This window comes from Meles meles, chromosome 20, assembly GCF_922984935.1.
Source record: "Meles meles chromosome 20, mMelMel3.1 paternal haplotype, whole genome shotgun sequence".
Classification (NCBI taxonomy): Eukaryota; Metazoa; Chordata; class Mammalia; order Carnivora; family Mustelidae; genus Meles; species Meles meles.
Genome location: NC_060085.1, coordinates 5649093 through 5664547, shown reverse-complemented (window position 1 = coordinate 5664547; position 15455 = coordinate 5649093). Strand labels below are relative to the sequence as shown.

Below are 15455 nucleotides of genomic sequence, written 5' to 3'. Positions count from 1 at the left end.
AACTGAGCCACCCAGGCACCCAGCTTTCGTCTTATTTTTAAAAAGACATATATTTTTTTAAAAGATTTTATTTTTAAGTAGTCTCCACACCCCATGTGAGGCTAAAACCTACAACCTCAAGATCAAGGGTCACATTCTCCACTGACTGAGTCAGCCAGATGCCCCTGTCTTTTTTTTTTTTTTTAATCTCAGTCATTTAAGTGTCTGCCTTTGGCTCAGGCCATGATCCTGGAGTTTCGGGATCGAGCCCCAAGTGGAGCTCCCTGCTCAGCAGGGAGTCTGCTTCTCCCTCTGCCCCTCACCCCGCTCATGCTCTCTCTCAAAGAAATACATTTTTATTGAGGATTTATTTATTTGAGAGAAGAGAGAGCAGGGGGAGGGGCAGAGGGAGAAACAGTCTTAAGCAGACTCCGCACTGAGTGCAGAGCCTGATGCGGGGCTCGATCTCGCTACCCTGAGATCATGACCTGAGCCGAAATCAAGAGTCAGACGCTTAAACCGTGCCACCCAGGGACCCCTGTTTTCTAAAACTAATTTATCAAGAAGTGAGATACTTAATTTCTTCATGTTCAGTCTCCTATTCCCCTCCTTTCTTTTTCCCCCTTTGTTAAAAAAAAAAGTCTTTAAACTACTTTGACTACTTCTCACTGAATTTTGTTGTGACTCAGGTCGTGTTTCTCTGGAGATTTTGAGTATCTATTGTATGCTGATTCATTCTTCCGGTTTGCTTTCCTGTAAATTGGTTGTATCCATCTTTTTCGAGGAAGTGGTTTGTTTTTTCTTGTTAATTTACGAAGTTCTGTATGTATTACCGAGAATAGATGCAGGTGTCTCCCAGGGGATGGCTAGTCTTTCCATTTTCCTTACGTGGTTTTCATGGCTCATCCCTAAGTAAAACTGGCTGGCTACACAACTCCGAAACGAACTAGTGGTAAGATCTAGTGTCTAGGGGCGCCTGGGTGGCTCAGTCGGTTAAGTGTCTGCCTTTGGCTCAGGTTATGATCTCAGGATCCTGGGATCGATCCCCTCATTGGGCTCCCTGCTCAGTGGAGCGTCTGCTTCTCCATAAATAAATTAAATCTTTAAAAAAAAGATCTAGTGTCTGGTCTCAGTAACCTAGAGTCTCAAGAAGCGGCACTTGTCACCCTTAATGCTAGATATTTATGAGAATCACACGCAACCACGCCAAGTATGTATATTTAAAAATATGTATCACAGGGGCGCCTGGGTGGCTCAGTGGGTTAAAGCCTCTGCCTTTGGCTCAGGTCATGATCTCGGGGTCCTGGGATCGAGCCCCGCATCGGGCTCTCTGCACCGCGGGGAGCCTGCTTCCTCCTCTCTCTCTGCCTGCCTCTCTGCCTAGTTGTGATTTCTCTCTGTCAAATAAATAAAATATAAAAAAAAATATGTATCACAAACATCAGAGTAGATGCCTGTGGGAGAGAGAGGGGAAGTCAGACCTTAAAACTCAGCGGGGCTCAGGGGACAACTCAGGGCTGAGGAATGTTATTTCCCAATTAGCAGGAGAGTCCTGCTCCTCTTCCTAGAAGTCTCCTGGTCCCGAGACACAAGACCCAGCTTGCCTTCATCATCAGAAATGGAGCCCACATCAACAGACACACACACAGCTGACTTAGCAGCAGGATCTTTCTGGGAGGGCACGCCCTTCTTCTGGGGCTCTCTAAGACAGCACTATTCGGGAGGGGCGTGGGCTCAGTGGGAGGAAACAGGAAAAAAAAGAAGCCACAAGGATTGCACAACCTCATCAGAATGTGTTCTTGGGAAAGGACGTAGGTGGCATTGATTCATCAGCGCTTATGGAGAGAGTAACAGTGAGTGCGTTTGGAGGAGCGGCAGTGGTTTTCTGGAAGTGGTAGCATTGAAAGTGTGCATGGAGGACTTGGCCGCTGCCAGCAGGAAAAGAAAGGGTCTGCCAGGCAGGGGGCACAGCCAAGGCAAAGGCAAAGAGGCAGGAAGGTGGGTCTCTTCAGCCTGTGGCTGACGCTGCCTTGGGGAGTCGGGGCAGACCATCCAGCCCTGCCCCATGCCCAGAATTCACTGCAAGGGGAATTAGGAGAAGTGAACAGAGGTTCCTGGCGTGAGGATGGCCACAGACCTTTCACCAATAGTCCTAGCCCCGAACAGAGAAGGAGAGACCCACTTCTGGGGGGCCAGAACATGTGACCAAGGATTTGAAAAACATGCAATGAGTCTTGGAAGCACAGGGGATTTGAAGACCTCTGGAGGTATCTGACTCAGCCTAGAGGATCTGGGAGGGCCTCCCGGAGAAGGTGATGCCTCGGCCCTGGGCGGAGTCAGTTGTTTGTTTTTTTCTGGAGGAGACAGGTGTATTAGAGAGTGTTCCCACTGTGATGGTAGAATATGCAGAGCTTGGGGGTGGGATTCTTGGAGAGGCTGAGACTAACTCAGGGGCAGTAGTCTGGGGCTGGAGTGTCAGCTGGGGCCAGGTCCCACAAGGACTTGAATAGCAGAGACAAGGGGTGGGAAGAAGGCAGAAGTTACAGGATTCAGCTTCAAGGCTAAGAACACTCTGTGGTTTTGATTTTCTCCAGAGACGGGAAGCTCGCTACCTACCAGGAAACCTAGGTCATTGCAAAGGGTATGTTATGCATGGTTTTGCTGTAAGTTCGGGCTTTGCTTTTTTATCATGGAAAAAAAAAATCAAGCACACACAAAGTTATGCAGAAAAATAAAAACATGGAAACCCACATGATTTCCTCTCAGCTTTACCAAGTTTTGACTTCTTTACATATTTCAGATCCTCTTAAAAGGAAAGAAATTGTACTTTCTCTTCTTGTTCTCCACTATGGGGATCAAGGTGAAAAGGAGAACCCCATGGGGGAATCTTTGCATCTGTAAGCTCTGCCTCAGCATCTGTGTGGGGGAGAGCCAGGGTGCTGGAGCCGTGCAGAGGCCAGCCCCCGGTGTTCTCCAGAGCTAGATATGCCGTCAGAACCTTCGGCAGCAGGAGAGATGAAACGACGATGGCCGCCTGTGGGCCCAAAATGAAAGGAATCCCGGATAGAGGCCTAAAGCTGCAGGAGTATGAGTTAAGGAAAAAACGGCTTTTCTGATCCTGGAAATTTTGGTTTCGGGATCCAGGAGCACATTGATCTGGGGATCAGATATGATGCAAGCATGGGTGTGTGTGCAACCTGGACTCCCGTACAGTGCTGACAAGTCCAGGCTTCAGCATCAGACAAGATCACACAAGAGGGGCAGGATGGGCTGCCCGGCGGCCAGGTGCGGAATCAGCAAAGAGGAGGCCAGGTGCTGGTTCCAGGAGAAGTACGATGGGATTGCCTTTCCTGGCAGGTAAATTCCTGTATCTATCCAAAAGCCAATACAAACTTTTCAGTGGGGAAAAAAAAAAGTTGTAACTGACAATCCCATGTACCTTCTCAGGTCTTCTCTCATTTCTTCCCCAAGGTAACTGCCCTTTCAGACTTGGTATTTACTATGTTAAACCAACTTTAGGGATGTATTTAGATAATGTATTGTTGGGTGGTTTTACTCATCCAGAAGCTTTATGTGACTGGCACCACGTGTTCTGGCTCCTTCCACAATGTACTTTTTGCCTCCTCCACACTACAAGATATGTCTAGTCAACAGTCATTCTTCGTTAAAACAAAAAAACCAAAGACAAACACAAGAAAACAAATGCTTGGTAAACAAAGAACAGGATAAAACTTCCTTAATCTGATAAGCAGCAATTTCCGGAACCCGCAGAACTGTCTTCTGTAAGAGTGAATTCTGAGAACCATTTTTTATAAAATCAAGAACAAAATAAAGATGCCCCTCTTGCTATTTTGCCAATGCGATAAGAAAATAAAAAGAAAGGTTGGAAAGGAAGAGTCAGGGTTGACAGTATTTCGCTACCATGATTATCTAGAAAGTCCAAGGGATTTAACTTCACTAAAGGATGAAGCATTGATCTCTGAAGGGGGCACCTGGGCGGTTTAGTCAGTTAAGCGTCTGCCTTTGGCTCAGGTCATGATCCCAGGGTCCCGAGATCAAGCCCTGTGTCAGGCTCCCTGTTCAGTGGGGAGTCTGCTTCTCCCTCTGCCCTACCCTCTACCCCCGTTCATGCTCTCTTTCTCTCAAATAAATAAATAAATAAAATGTTTTAAAAAAATATTTTATTTATTTGACAGGGAGAGAGAGAGAGACCACAAGAGGGAACACAAGCAGGGGGAGTGGGGGAGGGAGAAGCAGGCTCCCCACTGAGCACGGAGCCTGATGCGGTGCGGGGGACTCAACCGATACTGACCTGAGCCAAAGGCAGATGCTTAACGACTGAGCCACCCAGTCACTCCATCAGAAAATCTTTAAAAAGAGGCACCTGGGAGGCTCAGTGGGTTAAAGCCTCTGCCTTCAGCTCAGGTCATGATCTCAGGGTTCTGGGATCAAGCCCCACATCGGCTCTCTGCTCAGCAGGGAGCCTGCTTCCCCCTTCCCTCTCTGCCTGCCTCTCTGCCTATTTGTGATCTCTGTCTGTGAAATAAATAATCTTTAAGAAAATCTTTAAAAAAGAAATAAAAAGGAACAAGGGAGAGGAAACATATCCTCTTCCCAAAATAAGAAAAACCCTTGAACATTAATTTTTCCCAAATTAATTTATAAATTCAGTATCACCTCAACAAGGATCCTACGTAGATTTTTGATAGAGTTGTTTTATTATGGTCACATACACAATATGAAATTCACCATCATAACCGTTTCTAAGTGCACAGCTCCGTGGCACGAAGCACACTCACACCATTGTGCAAAGACCCCTCCCCCATTTCCAGAACTTCCCGTCTTCCCAGACTGAGACTCTGTCCCCATGAAGCACGGACTTCCTCCCAACCCCAGCCCCGGCTCCCACCATCTACCTTCTGCCTCTGTGGACGGGACTCCTCCAGGGACCTCACAGCAGTGGAATCCTAAATAGAGTGATTTAGGGAATGTTTAAAAATTTTTTACTCTGAAATAATTTTAGATTTACAGATGAATTACAGTGGTAGTCCAGGGAGTCCTGCCTACCCTTCACGCAACTTCCTCTCATGTTAACATCTGACATTACCGTCATACGCTTGTCAAAAAGAGGAAAGGAATATTGGTGCAATACTATTAATGAAATGATCGACTTCGTTTATACTTTACATTTTCCCACTGATGTCCTTTTTCTGTCGCTGGATGGCATCCGGGATCCCACATGGCACTTGGGTGTTGTGTTAACTTCCCAGGACTGGTGTGACAAAGGACTCAGACGGGGCAGCTTGCACACCAGAAATGTATTGTCTCGCACCCCAGGAGGCTGGCAGACTGAGATCAAGCTGTTGGCAGATTTAGTTCCATCTGAGGTGCGTCTCCTGGGCGTAGGGACGCCGTGTCCCACAGGGTCATCCCTCCGTGCACGTCTGTGTCCTCCCCTCCTTCTTTTTAATTAATTTGTCAGAGAGAGAAAGAGAGAGAGGGAGAAGGAGCGCTCCAGAGAGTGGGAGTGGCAGGTGGAGACAGAGGGAGAAGCAGGTTCCCCGCTGAGCAAGGAGCCCAATGCGGGACTCCATCCCAGAGTCCTGGGATCATGACCTGAGCTGAAGGCAGAGGTTTAACCAACTGAGCCACCCAGGCGCCCCTCTGCTGTTTTCTTAGGATTAGATTAAGGTGATAGGTTTGAAGAGAAGGATACCGCGCAGGAGAAATGCTCTTCTCACCACATCACACTGCAGAGGACGACACATGGAGTGCCAGCGATCACTGCCAATGTGGGGAAGGTCAACCTCGGTCAAGGTGGCCTTCGCCAAGCCCCTCCCCTGTTCAGTCATCGTCTTTCCCTTTGCGTACTCTATTCCTTGCATCATCAACAGGGTTGACAGAGCCTCAAGAGGGCAAAAAACAAAACCGGAAAATCTTAGGTGTTACAATGCCTTCATTCAGCCCTACCCAACAATATCGTACTCCGTAATATTTGCTATGAGGGGATAATGAGCAGAAATACTTAAAAGGCTACTGGGGAGGAGACAATTAAAAAAAAAAAAAGTTGATAAACACTGCTCTCGTCCTATGAAGTGAGTCACAAAGTCGGCCGCACTCCAGGAGGAAGAGAATTAATTCCCTCTTCCCACAGGGAGCACTATTGAAAATGTGTGAACATGTGTTAAAACCACCGTCGTAATTAATAATTCTCTTTCAGAGGGAGATAACGCAAAGTTGAGGCTATGCAAATATGCTGTTTCTCTCGCTAAAGTCACACTTGTTCATTGTAAGCGGGTCTGTGGGTCTTGCCCACAGTGAATACTACCTGGGCGTCCGACAGAGATCTCCTACTCCCTTCACTCCTTCCACACTTGCCAACTGCAATCACTCCGGAAGGAAAACCAGAAAGGCACACAGCTGCCCCCATTACCAACATTCTGTGCCGGGGGGGGGGGTCACCTTTGTCACGATCAATGAACCCACGCTGAGACGTCATGGTCACCCAGGGTCCACAGCTGACATTAGGTTTCTCTCCGTGTTGTACACTCCACAGGTGAGGGCGGATGGCTCGTGACGAGCTCCCGGCATTACAGTATCGTACACAGTAGTTTCACTGCCCTAAAAATCCTCTGTTTTGCCTATTCACTCATATGTGAAATTTAAGAAACAAAACTGATGAACACTGGGGAAGGGGAAAAAAAGAGAGAGATGGGTGGGGGGGAAGCAAACCATAAGAGGCTCTTTTTTTTTTTTTTTAAACGTAAGCTCCATGCCCAGGGTAGAACCTAATGAGGGGCCTGAACTCACAACCCTGAGATCAAGACTTGAAGGGAGATCAAGAGTCAGATGTTTAACCGACTAAGCCATTCAGATGCCGCCCTGAGAGACTTGTACTGGTAGAGAGCAAACGGAAGGTTGCTGGAGGGGAGGTAGGTGGGGGGTGGGCTGGGGGGGGGTGGGCATTAAGGAGTGTACTTGTGATGAGCCCTGGGTGTTGTAGGTAAGTGATGAATCACCAAATTCCACACCTAAAACCAATTTTGTCACATGTGTTAACTAGAGTTTCAATAAAAACTTGAAATAAAGTAGTGCTACACAGGGCGCCTGGGTGGCTCAGTGGGTTGGGCCGCTGCCTTCGGCTCGGGTCATGATCTCGGGGTCCTGGGATCGAGTCCCGCATCGGGCTCTCTGCTCGGCGGGGAGCCTGATTCCCTCTCTCTCTCTCTGCCTGCCTCTCTGTCTATTTGTGATCTCTCTCTGTCAAATAAATAAATAAAAAATCATTTAAAAAAAGTAGTGCCTCTCAACAAAACAAAGACTTTTTAAAAGATTTATTTATTTGACAGACAGAGATCACAAGTAGACAGAGAGGCAGGCAGAGAGAGAGGAGGAAGCAGGCTCCCCGCGGAGCAGAGAGCCCGATGTGGGTCTCGATCCCACCACCCTGGGATCATGCCCTGAGCTGAAGGCAGACGCTTAATGACTGAGCCACCCAGGCGCCCCGAGGTGTATCCTTCTATAATAAACCGGCAATCAAATAAACTTCAATCTATGATCTGTAGCCCATCGGTCAGAAGCGCAGCAGACATCCGGGACTTGAACTTGGTGTTGGAAGTGGGGAGGCAGTCCCGTAGGACCAAACCCTTGACCTGTGGGGTCTGGCACTAACTCCAGGTAGGACACCCAGCGGGGGTCAGAGGGTTGCTTGAATGTCTGGGGAACGACCAACCCCACACCCTACCTTGGAACTGGGTGCGGCCTCATGTTATTTATGAGGGAGCGATCTTGGGGGACAGCACCTGTGAAAGGGAGGGGAAGTGCATCTCATATTTTACAGCAGGCAATTCTCCAGTTCCGACACCCTCCACCGGCTGCGAGCAGGGTGCCCGGGCCAGGCAGCTCTCCGGTTCTGACACCCTCCACCGGCTGCGAGCGGGGTGTCCAGGCTACCCACATGTCTGCCTGGTTGACTCCAAATTTGGGGGTTCCCGTAACCCCCTCTCAGGTTTAGGTCATTTGTTATAACTGTTCGCAGAACTCGGGATGGCGCTCTGTTATATTCAGAACTGGGGACAAAGACCAGATCTCTCTTTCTTTTTTTTTTTTTAATACCACAAAAAGGAAGCAGAACTGCCCAGAGCGACAAGTTGAGCCAAGTTGAGCCAAGCAGGTCTGACAACAGCTGACCCCACCCATAGGAGCGCTGGAAACCAGAAAGGGCCCCACGTTGAGCTTGCCCATGTGGCCAGACTTTTGTCCCCCTGCGGCAGTGTGAGCATGAAGGGGCATGGCTGTGAGTGAGGCCGCTCCCTGCAGCGAGTCTGTCCCCAGAGGAGTGGAGAGCTGAGGCCAGTCTGCCAATGAACATCTAGGCAGCTGGGGCAGCATGTCTTTCCTTGAAAGGGCATCTGGGCAGCCCCCCCCCCCCGCCCAGTCTACTACATCATCGAGGGAGGAGGGAGGAGGGAGCTGGGGGACCTCTCCACCAAATCCTGCTCATTGCCCATTGGCATTCATTCCCCGATCCTTCCAGCTTTTGGAATGAGCTCCAGCAGCCAGAGAAAGCCCCCATTAAGGGCGCGGGTCATGGCGGGTGGACGCTGAGGGGACGTTGAGGGGACGGAAGGTATGCAAGGATGTGATAAAGCTCCAGGGGACGTGGCAGTCACACAAAGCCAGCCGAACTGTGACCTTGACAGGGAAGAGAGAGCAGATCAACGGAACACACGAGCCCTGATTGTATCCCATGCCCGGCCCCTTTATGAAGCCCCAAAGGGCAGGGTGCCCAGAACTACAACCTCCCAGCCTAGGGAAACCTCGCACCATCACAAGAAGGACAGAACTGAACCCACAGGGGATGAGGAATCCAAGGGGTACCAGTCCTAGTGGTCTGTCAAGGTCTCCACACCCACAGACCAGGGCAAGGAATCCTGGGGGAGGTTCTGCAGAACCAGCAGAATTGGGGTTGGGGCTACAGGGGTCAAGGACAGAGACCACCCTTTAGCCACTGGAACAGGGGGCTGGGGGCCTTTTGCCAAAATCACATTTGGGGTAACCCCTAAGTTCCCTGGTCTTCCTGCCCACTGCTGTCGGGTTCTCCTTCGTTCCAACACTTCACGAAGCTGCAAAGCCCATCGGGGACGCGAGCGCATGTCCTTGGCCCACCGTGCCAGTCGTGCGTATAGCTTCTGTTAACTTGATGCTTTTGCCCTCACCCTCGTGTTCCAGAAAACCCAAAGATGTGTCTGAATCACCTTGGGGGGGGTATCCTGCCTCCCTCGTTGTGCCCCCACCACTCCTGGGACGAGCCCTCCTCCCCGGTGCCAGGGCCAGTCCAGAGCGCACACCAACTGTCTCCCTTCTCCCGCTCCCACACTCACGGTTACCCTCGCCCTGCCCCAATCACCCCAGGGCAAGGCACTGGACAGTGAGAGCCTGCTGGAATTACTCTCACCAACCAGTCCTGAGCCTGCAGACCCTGCCTTGCCCATTCCCCCCACTGGGAAAACCTCAATAAAGGCTCCTGCCCACAGTACCCTGCCCACCACCTCCTGAGGGGCCCTGGTGCTGCCCGGTGTAGCCCCCTGTGACGTGTTATGCGTGCCTCTCTTGGGATCGATGGCTATAACAAACCATCTTTTCAATGCCAGTCTGATCTACGGGCCTTACTAGGCTCCAGAAATTCTATTAAAGACTCTGTTTGAAAGCATTCACCCAGACCGCGAGCTCTTGCTGCCCTGGTGTGGAATTCGGGGCACGTGGCATCTTATCTGAACCCGGGTATGTGAACGCCATGTTCCTCAATGCAGGAAAAGTCCCAGACTCCTTGGTTTAGGGGCCAGTGCGTGGGGGAGGGATCCCCAGGTAGAGCTCAGGTCGGGGTCTCAGAGCCTCACCGCACCTGACAGAGTGTTTCCTTGAACTTACTCACGCCTGCGTTTAACAAACTGGGGCCAAATCAAGCCAGTTCCCGAGGGCTGGTCCCGCATGGCTCTTTCCAGCCCCACGTTGAGGGGCGTCCGTTAATGGCTTGAAATCAGCCACAGCGGCAGTGGCACGTTGACCAGGGAAACGCAGACTCTTCAAGTCTGGACTTACTTCCCCCTCCCTCCAGAGAACTCATTGTTACATATTGGCCAGCTCACCACACAGGCTTGTTTCCATTATCCGTCAGATGGCGTTCGTGTCTCCTAGCACGATGCCTGATTCCTATCAGCCTTCACCCCACCTTTCCATGCGGAGCCAGCAGCTTCTCATCCAGAAAATCCCCTCTGGCTGTCTTGCTCTGTTGGCCAGCAGCCAGGTACAGGCCCCAGGGCCAGGCAGGCTCCCTGGACAGGTGTATCTGCTCATTGGCACCTTCGATGATGACAAGCTGGGTCCCCACAGGCCGTGATGGAGTTGTGTTGGTTCTGTTGGGGATTGGAGAAGGAGGAAGTTTCTCTGGAAGAATATCCATTCCCCAGGGATGGGGCCCCACCTGCCGGCTATTAGAGCAGGTGGGGAAGGGCTGGGACTCAGCTTAAGATGTCCCTGACCCTGGGTGTGCCCGCTTTTCAATCCCTTGAGAGCTGGGGGTCCTTCATTCTGCACTCCCAATGGCCCATCTCCCTCCCCTTTCCTACCCTCCCCCAGGCCCAGGAGAACTCAGGGGTCCCGGCCCCATCCTCTCCAGACTGGGAGAAGCAGGGAGCTCAGAACAAGAGACTGGCTTAATTAAATGCCTACTGTGTGCCTGGCTCCCCGGGAATGCCAGTCACCCAGTCCAGCCTTCAGCTGGGTCAGTTCCTGCTGGACCTCCTGCTTCAAAGGCTCCAGCCCCTGGGATCTGGTACTCTGGGGACTGTGCCAAGAAAAACAAGAAACTGCACTTACTAAACACCTGCTGTATGCATGCTCTGCACTAGGCCCCCAGGGACATTGTTTCTCTGTCATTGGTTCGTCCTCTCTGCAGATGGGGAAGACGCTTGATGCCTCACCTTCACCCGCCCCTTCCCCTGGAGCAGGGTGGGGAGGGACTGTGGAAGAAGCCACCAGACAGGGCTGCTGGCCAGGAAACCCTGGAGGGACCCACGTCTCTGCTTTCAGCCCTATCTCTCTCGGGGGGCTGCCCCCCAGCTAAATACCAGACCAGGGAGTCCCTGACCCTGGGGGCCTGCACCTGACCTTGGACAAGGACGCCCAGCAGAAGGCCAGCGGGGAGCATGAGAGGGAAGAACAGCAGCTCCAAGTGGGCTTGACTGTGGCCCAGACCCCCCTGAGGGAGAGAAGGATGGGCGACCCCAGCACACCCCTGTTCCTGCACCAACCCGCCCCGGGGAGGCCTGTTCCCAGCCCCCGCCTCCCAGGACCCAGGAGTCTGTCAGGATCTATAGCTACTCCGTGCCCTAACCCTGTTGCACCCGTGAAGTTCTGGAAACTTCATGGTCGAATCCGTGGTCTTTAGGGAGACTATGGTCCTGCTGGGTATCAGCTCTTCCTCCTCTGCGTGGGCAGAGAAACGACTCAGAGTCTGTGCAAACTGAGATCAGAGTGGGCCACCTCCTTAGGCTCACCCCAAGACCCCAGAGCCCCAAGCCAGCAGACAGCCTCACCCACTGTCCCCAAATGCCTTGATCAGAACTCCTGGGACCACAACCTTTCTTTCTCACCCCGCGATGCTCACTTCTGAAACCTGCTTTCACTCAGGGGGAGAGACAGGGTGCCGGGCAGTGACATCTCACCGGAAAGGGCCAGAGGGAGACGCGGGATGAGGTGGGCTGGGTCTTCCAGGCATTCTAGGAAGGAGCACGGGGTAGTCTGGGGTCGACAGCCAGGAGGACTGGTCCTCTTGTGGCATGGCCAAGACGTGGGATGCTTTGCATGAGATCCAAAACATGGAAAGTAGGGCTAATTTGTTATGCTTCCTTCCCTTAGGGCATCGCCCCATGGCCCCGGAAACCACCATCCCCCTCTGCGGTCTTGGCTTGCTGAAGGCCTCAATTATGGTGCTTTCTGAAAGGACTTTGGGAGTTCAGGCTGAATCACAATTGCTCAAGTTTATTTAATGCCTGCTATGGTGGGGCTCTCTTCTAACTACTTTGTGTATGAATTGATTGGCTCTTCCCACCCTGGGGTAGATGGACCAGCCTGCAGGGTACAGGTAGGGCATACTGCAGGTTTGGTCCAGGTCCGGGTCCCTGAGGGAGGCTGCAAGCCAGGGCTCACGTCCCTCTGGGTTTCCCTGTCCTGCTGTCTGGTGGCCTCTCCAACGTCTCTGTGCAGGGGAGGAAGGAGGAGAGGGGCAGGAGGCGAAGAAGGCTGCAATCCTAGCTCCCTGGCCCTCCAGCAGAGCCCTGCTCTCTCTCAGGGGTCAGTTTCCTCAAATGCGAATGACTAGACCATCAGGAATTTCATCCTGGCCCCGGGCTTGGGGTTGGTATCCACTGAGCGTCTGACAGGCGATTGTATAATGCAAAAGGAGATAGCTATGCATTTTATTTTATTGTTAAAAAATCGTTTCCAGAGACACCTGGATGGTACAGTCAGTTAAGCAACCAACTCGTGGTTCCAGCTCAGGTTCATGATCTTGGGGTCGTGAGATCAAGCCCTGCGTCCAGCCTCACACTCAATGTGAGTCTCTCCCTCTGCTTCTGCCCCAGCCCTTGCTCTCTCTCTCTCTCTCTCTGTAAAAAAAAAAATCAATCTTAAAAAATTTTTTTTCCAGTTTCATTGAGCTGTAATTGACACATAGCATTCTCTTAGTTTTAGGTGTACAACATAATGATTCAACGTGCGTATATATTGCCGAACGATCACCCCAATAAATCTGGTTCCGCAGTTAAGATCATTACACATTTTTTTCTCATGATGAGAATTCCGAAGACCTGCTCTCTTAGGACTGTCTTGTAGGGTTCCAATTTCTCCACATCCGTGACCATACTTGCTACTATCTCTTTTATTCTAGCCATTCTGGCGGGTGTAAAGGGACAGCTCATCGTGATTTTCATTTGCATGTTCCTGGTGGGGGGGCACTTAATAAAAATGCAGATTCTGAAAAAAATGCAGATTTTTTTTTTTTCTTTCAGGATTTTATTTAAATTCAAGTTCCTTCACGTGTAGTGTAGTGTTAGTTTTAGGGGGAGAATTTAATGATTCATCAGTTGCATATAACACCCCGTGCTCATTGCATCACGTGCCCTCCTTAATGCCCATCCCCCAGTTACCCCATCCCCCACGCACCACTCCTCCAGGAACCCTCAGTTTGTTCCCTATCGTTAAGAGTCTCTTATGGTTTGCCTCCCTCTCTGTCTCTATCTTATTTTATTTTTTCTTCCTCTTCCCCTATGCTCATCTGTTTTTTTTTTTCTTAAATTCCACATATGAGCAAAAAGAAATGTGGAAGGAAATATGGTGTTCTTAACCCACTCCCAAGAGAGTCCAATTCAGTGAGTCTGGGATGAGGCCCAGGAAAAATGGAGGGTTGGTGGGGGGAGGTCATTTCTTTTCTGATAACTAGATTGAACTTCTCGCGCAAGCCCCGTTTGCTCCTGGTGAGCCAGCCTGTCCCCACAACGAGACACATCTTTGGCCGGGAACTTGGGATGGAGACTGGGGAAGGTAGAGATGGGAAGGCATGGGATCCTTAGTAGTGTCTGTGGGTTCTGAAACAGGACTTTCAGTTACCTGAGTCCATGAATCATTTGTTCATTTGTTTACACTTGTTTGTGTTGTTTTCTCTCTTGACTGATACACCCCGTTACAGCTGAAAGGGACAAAGCCAGTCCTGAGCTCTGAACAGGGAGATAATTCTTTTCTTTTCTTTTAAAGATTTTATTTATTTATTTGAGAGGGAGAGCGAGAGCAGAAGCGCAGGGGGAGGGAGAAGCAGATCCCCACTGAGCAGAGAGTCCTACTCAGGACTCGATCCCACGACGCTGGGATCATGATCCGAGCTGAAGGCAGCTGTCTAACTGCCTGAGCCGCCCCCGGGAGATCACTCTAAGCCCTTGCTTTTAGGAATGGGGTGAGAGGCACTTGTCTTAATCTGCTCAAGCTGCTATTTTATTTTATTTAATTAATTTATTTATTTGACAGAGAGAAATTACAAGTAGGCAGAGAGGCAGGCAGAGAGAGAGCCAAGCAGAGAGCCCGACGTGGGACTCGATCCCAGGACCCTGAGATCATGACCTGGGCCGAAGGCAGAGGCTTTAACCCACTGAGCCACCCAGGCGCCCTCAAGCTGCTATTTTTAAAATACCATAGGGATGCCAGGGTGGTGACGTCAGTTAAGCCTCCGACTTGTGTTTGGCTCAGGTCATGATCTCAAGATCTTGACATCGAGCCCCACATCAGGCTCCATGCTCAGCCACGAGTCTGCTTAAGACTCTCTCTCCCTGTACTCCTCCCCCCTGCACATGCGCTCTCTCTCTCTCTCTCTCTCTCTCTAAAATAAATAAGTAGGGGCGCCTGGTGGCACAGTAGGGAAGCATCCAACTCTTGATTTCAGCTCAGGTCATGATCTCAGGGTCATGAGATCAAGCCCACATCAGGCTCCCCACTCAGTGAGGAGTCTGTTTCAGATTCTCCCTCTTTCCCTCTGCCCCTCCCCCCACTTGCACGTTCTCTCTCTCAAATCCTTTTAGAAATATAAATAAATAAATAAATACATAAGTCTTTAAAAAATAAAAATAGGGCTCCTGGGTGGCTCAGTTGTTAAGCGTCTTCCTTCGGCTCAGGTCATGGTTCCAGGGTCCTGGGATCAAGCCCTGCATCGGGCTCCCTGCTCAGCGGGAAGCCTCCTTCTCTTTCTCCTTCTGCCTGCCGCTCTGCGTCCCTGTGCTCTCTCTCTATCTCTCTGTCAAATAAATAAATAGAATCTTTAAAATAAATAAATAAATACATCTTTTTAAAAAATACAGGAAACAACATGGCTCTGGAGGCTGAGGAAGTCCAAAATCAAGGTTTTCGCAGATTTGGTTCCTGATGAGGGGTCTCCTCCCAGCGGGCAGATGGCTGCCTTCTTGCTGTGTCTCTCAAGGAAGTGGGGGGGGGGACTCTGGTGTCTCTTCCTCTTCTTGAGAGGGCTCTAATCCCATGACAAGGGCCCCATCCTCATGACCTCATCGCAACCCAATTACCTCCCAAGGGCCCCCACCTCCAAGGAACCCTGCACGGGAGGTTAGGGCCTCCACATAGACACTGGGGTGGGGTCGCAAATATTCAGTCCGTAATAGCATGGTAAGGACGGCCATGTGCGTTTTAGTTAGGAATAGATACCGACACCCTTTAAGCTAGTCTTTTTGCTCACACAGGGGTCTAGAAATTTCCATCTGATTTTGACAAGAGAGGATAAATTCAGGAGAAGAAAATCTTCCCAAATAGCCAGTAGATGATATCCATAGTCAATAACTTGAGTAGAATCGTACAGACATTTTACCAAGAAGCACGGTCTTGCCCACAAGGTCAGTCATGGGGCCACAAAGGTGGGCAGG

At 50.6% G+C, this 15455-nt stretch overlaps 1 pseudogene; it reads left to right on the top strand.

Annotated features, from left to right (window-relative positions):
- The first annotated feature begins 2730 nt into the window (after positions 1-2730).
- On the top strand, positions 2731-3340 carry LOC123932827 (annotated as a pseudogene).
- Positions 3341-15455: the final 12115 nt, after the last annotated feature.